The sequence below is a fragment of the Vespa mandarinia genome, chromosome 4 (assembly GCF_050613455.1).
Source record: "Vespa mandarinia isolate Hongniang chromosome 4, ASM5061345v1, whole genome shotgun sequence".
NCBI lineage: Eukaryota > Metazoa > Arthropoda > Insecta > Hymenoptera > Vespidae > Vespa > Vespa mandarinia.
The window spans coordinates 5269001-5275000 of record NC_140813.1 but is presented as its reverse complement, the minus strand read 5'-3'; the positions used below and the strand labels follow the sequence as shown (position 1 = coordinate 5275000).

At 31.4% G+C, this 6000-nt stretch overlaps 1 protein-coding gene across 5 annotated transcripts in view; it reads left to right on the top strand.

Annotated features, from left to right (window-relative positions):
- The window catches only part of Oatp74D (Organic anion transporting polypeptide 74D), a 96742-nt gene that overhangs the window by 48666 nt on the left and 42076 nt on the right, over positions 1–6000 (top strand). The window contains exon 1 of one of the 5 annotated variants that reach the window (XM_035875961.2): positions 3919–4041. The exons of the other annotated variants lie outside the window; for them this stretch is intronic. The gene's annotated coding sequence lies outside the window, so the exon portion shown is untranslated. Of the gene's footprint in view, positions 1–3918; positions 4042–6000 lie in introns of those variants that run through there. 5 annotated transcript variants of the gene reach the window in all.

Below are 6000 nucleotides of genomic sequence, written 5' to 3'. Positions count from 1 at the left end.
ACAAAGTTAAAGAGAAAGAAAGAAAGAAAAAGAAGGAGAGAGAAAGAGAGAGAGAGAAAAAGAGAGAGAGAGAGAGAGAGAGAGAGAGAGAGAGAGAGAGATCGAAAATCACATTAGTTTAAATTCTTCTCTTTGTTAAATAAAAAAAGAAGAAAAAGAAAAGGAAGAAGTATAGAAGATACGCTCGAAGTTCAACTTTTGCGAATACATGTGTACGCAAAATTTTTGTCGAATTTGAAAAGAAAGATCGCAGAGAGAATCGAATTAGTCTTCCTTCAATAAAATTTTTATCGTGCCAAAAGTGCAATGAAAATTTATTGCTGGAGGGAGGGTAAGCTGAGGGAGGTAGGGATTGGCTGGGATGGAGGAGGGGTATAAAGACTCTTTCTTCGATAACCAACCGTAACATTACGCGCGCATTCTGCAATAAGAACGAGAATGACGCATGCGCAGAGCCGTGAAATCGATAGAGATATATAGGTTAACCTCTACCTACAAACTCGGAGAAACGAAGTACAGGTTTTAACGAACACGAAGAACGTAAAGAAAATAATCAAAAAATCGAATGGAAATACATTTATACGCGTGCCTCACATACATATACAATACATACGTACGTACATAATGGGTTAGATATTTTACGAACGATAACAATTTTATTTTCTTTTTTTTTTGTTTGTTTCTTTTCTTTTTTTTTTTTTTTTTTTTTTGTTTTTTCGTTTTTATATATGTATTTCTAAATTTAAATCTTACTTTATCTGATCATTAGAGAAATCAACAAATCTCATTTATTTTAACGATAAGACGTCGTTTTAACGATAAAATATGACCTTCCAAAATCATTTCAATTCACTCACTATACGTAGAGATATGTATTTTTTTCGAAGGGGAAAAAAGAGCTGAAACGTATGTGTATGTGTATATATATATATATATATATATATATATATATGTATACACATACATATATAAAAATATATATATATAAAAAAAGAAAGATTAAGTCCTCTTATCTTGGTGGAGTCGCATAAGAAAGTGCACCGTTAAAGCGCACGTTGAGAGAACGCGAAAGGTCGTTGGTCGTGCTCGAGAGCGCATTAAGAAGGCGATAAGACATTAAGAACGATAAGGGTAACATTGTCACTGACAGTTATACACGCATCGTCCTCGAAGATTCGTTCTCTTTTTTTTCCTCCTTTTTTCTCTCTCTCTCTCTCTTTCTCTCTCTCGTATTCTTTGCCTGTCCATCACTTTATCTCTTTCTCTCTCTTTCTTTTTATTTCTCGTTGACCCGACACGTCATTTCGTTTTCCATCGTGTTTCCCACTCTCTCCAATTCTCATTCATAAAAGTAACCTTCGTTTATATCCGCTTATGTGCGTAAAAACGAATTTATTGTATATATCCGTATAATAAATAAATTAATAAGTAAATAAATATCTATACGAATAAAGTTAGAAATTTACTATTTGATCAATATTTAATATCGAGTCAAAGTGTTTCTCTTTTATTGTTTCCTTATAAAAATAGAAACGATATCATCAACTGCATCGGAATATTCGTATATTATTGACAATTCTTATCAACTCAGTGACATCGTATTGAATATCCAAAAGCAAAGTATAAATATTATTGCACACGGTCGTACCTCGATTTACTTATAGAGAGATAAAAACGATCCCAGATGTGTTCCCGACTTATCTCAGATCGAAACGAAAAAAAATTTTTTTTGAGAATTACAAAAAGGAAAAAAAAAACAAGGGTTATTGTATTATCGCCGTTGCATGTATTTCAAAAATAAATTGAAGGAAGAGGTATGAAAAGGGAAATAGTGTAATATATTAGATGTATTGAAAAAATTAAAAGTTACTATGTAAAATATTAATCAGTGACAATCGAAACGATTGATTATTTTGATAAGAAAAAATTATCAAAGATAATTTATTTTCAAGGTGGATTGTAACTATAATGAATGACCGATGTCTGTCTGTGGGTGTATGTGTATGTGTGAATGTGTGAATGTGTGTGTGTGTGTGTTGTTTATGTGCACTATAGGACACCCGTTAGATGGCAAATAAAGCGTGCGATACATTTTTCTACTTTCTCCGAGACTGAGATTGTGCCGAAGCCTTGGGGAAAATATATCGCAAGACAAAACTCGACTTGGTTTCATTTGGCATACACAGTGACCGAGAAACGGCGGCCATTTTTAAAGCACCTACGTTTTATTATTACTCTCGAGATATAATAATCCAAAAAAAAAAAAAAAAAAAAAAAAAAGAAAAAAAAATAAAAAGAAACAGAGGGGAAAAAAAGAAACATGAATTATTATTTCGTTCGTATTTTCAGTTTCTTCTTTTTTCTTCTTATTTTCCTTCTTTTTTTCTTTCTCTTGCTTTTTTTATTTCTTTTTTTTTCTTTTTTTCTTCTTTTTTTTTCGTCTCACTTACAAATCAATATTTATAATTTTCAAATTAGAAATTTCTCACATTTACCTATTTGCAGATTTTTAATCATATTCTACGTAAAATTTGGATTTATTCTAATAAGAAATATTTTAACGCGATAAAACTTAAACAATTAGAAAAATTAGATCTTCTTATTCTTCTTCTTCTTCTTCTTTTTTTTTTGCATTCTCTTTATAATTTCTATAGAAAACGGAAAATTATATCATTGGCGTACGATATGCGACAACTTATTTGCGACGTTCTCTCGTGTTTTTCGTTGGAAAAAGCCGATATATCGGTCTATCGATCGAAGTATTTTTAGTAGGCGGATAAAATGATGACCGGTGCTCGTCACCGTTTTTTCTTTTTTCCTTTTTTTTTTTTTCTTTTTTTTCCGCGAATAACCTACATAATCAAAGTAGAGCAACTGAGAATCGTCTCCGTCTCCGTCTCCGTTGTCTTCGTCGTCGTCGTCGTCATCGTAGTCGTTGAGGGATCGTTGGCTCGTTAGACGCAAGGCTGTTTGCATCGACTCAAAGTCGTTGACCTACTCACGTCGACTCGTTTCCGTGCGAACGCTCGGCCGCGTCCTTGCGATCGTCATCCTCGTCATCATCATCATCATCATCATCATCATCATCATCATCATCATCATCATCATCATCATCATCATCCACATCCACATCATCCTTATCATCCTCATCCTCATCATCCCCCATCGTCAGCGTCGTCTTCGTCATCTCGTTGTCACAAACGTTACTATTACATATAAACGATGAACTTCTATTTCTATTATGATTTTCAAAACAATTTTAGATCGCTAAAAATTTTCCAATAATTTTTATTTTAAAATTAACGTTCATCTTACTATCGATCGATACGAAAAGATTTCGACTTGAATTTAATCGAGTACGTAAATACATATACATATATATATATATATATATATATATATATGTATATATATAAATATGTATATATATAAAACATTAACGGCTGAGTTATAGGACGCTCTTGCCATATGCAAGAGATAGGTATGTATGCGTGATGTTTCGCAAGTGGTTTATGAAAATGCGCGTACTACGCGTTATTATTAACTTACTACCGTGGGTAACACATTAAAAGTCGAAGTTTCGATACCACTAAGGAAATTTATGAGATACGTACGTACAGTAATTACATATATACATATATACATATATACATATATATATATATATATATATATATATATATTGTATACATTTATATCATGTGTTATCGTATATCTCGATCGTGTTTCTCTTTTTTAAAAGGAACATGAAAAAAAAAAAACAAAAAATGAAAGATAAAAAGAAAAAGAAAAACAGAACTAAACAAAAAAAAATAAAAAGAAAGAAAAATAAAATAAAATGATTATTGCATCATTGAAATTATTTTTCAGTTCTGATAATTCGCCTCAATGGGAGGAGGGGGAGGGTAGACGATGGTTCGATTAGTGGGTGGAGAGAACGAGAAAAAAGAAATATAGTGCGAGTCAACGAGGTGAAATAGTGCTAGAGAGATGCTTGAGGCGAACCACATGACCTGAACTCTGTGGATTGGTGTCAAATCGGTAACTACCGACGTTCTACTTGAAAAATACTACGGAACGGAAGCCTCGAATGTTTTTTTTTCTTTCTTTCTCTCTTTTTTTTTCTTTTTCTTCTTTTTTTTCTTTTTCTTTTTTTTTTTTTCTACCGTCGATGCACGTGCAACAAGAGGACTGCGAGAATTTGTTCTTTTTCTTTTTCTTTCTTTTTTCTTTTTTTGTCGTTGTTCTTTTCCTTTTTCTAATTTCTTCCTTTCTCTTCTTTACGCTTAGATAAATCGATCGACGATAATTAGAATGAGATTTTTTTTTCTCTATTAGAACTTCCTCTCGATCGTGCATCGTTTTTAATGATTAAAATAGCAGATTTAAATTCTCTCAATTGATTTCGTTATTGTATCGTTATCAATCGATTATTTGCGTTATCTCATCGTACGGAGATTTTAAATTGTAGATTTTTATTATCGTCGATCGAAGGAAAAAAAGAAAAAAAGGCCAAGAAAAAAAAAAATAGTGCGAAACAAAATAACGAAAAGTTAAAAGAAAAGGAAAGACAAACAAGCAAGCAAGGATATTAAAATATTTCACTTTGAAAGCATTATAATCGGTTTAAGTGATTGGAGACATTTGTTCTTTTTTTTTTTTTTTATTTTTTTTTTTTCCCCCCCATTTCATTTCTTACATTTTTCCTCAATGATATCTTTATCGCTATCTTTTCTCTCGGTATCTTTATCCAAAAGATAAACTTCCCTCGTCCCAGATTCGTAAATTGCGTTGTCGACGTTGAAACTTTTAATTACACGACCGTCCTATATGCATATACGAGCGAATAGGACACAACAAGAATGTTACTATTATAATTTGAAAAATACGTGGCCTTTTTCTTTCTTTTTTTTTTTTCTTTTTTTTGTTTTCCCTCACTTTGAGAATGAAATTTATGTAGATCAAAGAAAGGAAGAAGAAGAAGAGAAAAGGAAAAGCTGCGAATGAATTTTATGAATTTTACTAATTGCCGTCGTAAACGTAAAAGTTCTTTTTCGTGCTCGTATTGTTGTTACTCGAGTACAAAAAGAAGGAGATGAAAATTTTTTCCCGATTAGAATCATGACTCTTTTTCGATGACAGATGAAAATTTTTTCCCGATTAGAATCATAACTCTTGTTCGATGACAGAAGAAAATAATTGTCCTCGAATAAGAATGATCCTTTACCTGTAGATTTTTCATTTCATTTATTCACTGCAATTAAAATTAAAATGATGATATTTTAGTGGGAGAAGAACCACTGCTCGTTCCCATTTCTCTTTTCAGTAGTCACTCGTTGGATCGGCGCTCGCGTAACGGCAACGAAAGTGCTCTGACGACGATATCGACCTCTTCCTCCTCCTTCTCCTCCTCTTCCTTCTCCTCCTTCAATCTCCTTCAATCTCCGCCAACCACCGCCAAACCTCCTCCAATCTACTTCAACCTCATAGTCACGATGAAAAAGATTCTCAATAATACATTAACAATAATCTCGTTTTTACACGATCCTTATATAAATCGTTCGAATAAATTTCAAACTTTAATCATTTTTCTTAACCATTGATTTATTTTTTTTTTTTAGAAAATATCTGTTCTTTATTAATGCGTATCATATTTTATATTATACATACATATAATATCTCTGATAGATATATATATATATATATATATATATATATAAAAAAAAAAAAAAAAAGGAAAGAAAGATTATATGTCAGAGAATGATTAGTTTTGAATGTGAACACTTATGATAATAAATTTACAAAGTGCAATGTATGATCATTGGAAAAAGTGATAAGTTGATAATATATATATATGTATATGTCTGGTCCCATTGGATTTAGAAAATATATATATATATACGTACATACATACATTGTATATATATATATTGTATATATATATATACATATATATGTATATATATATTGTATATATATACAAGAAGAGAATAGCAATGT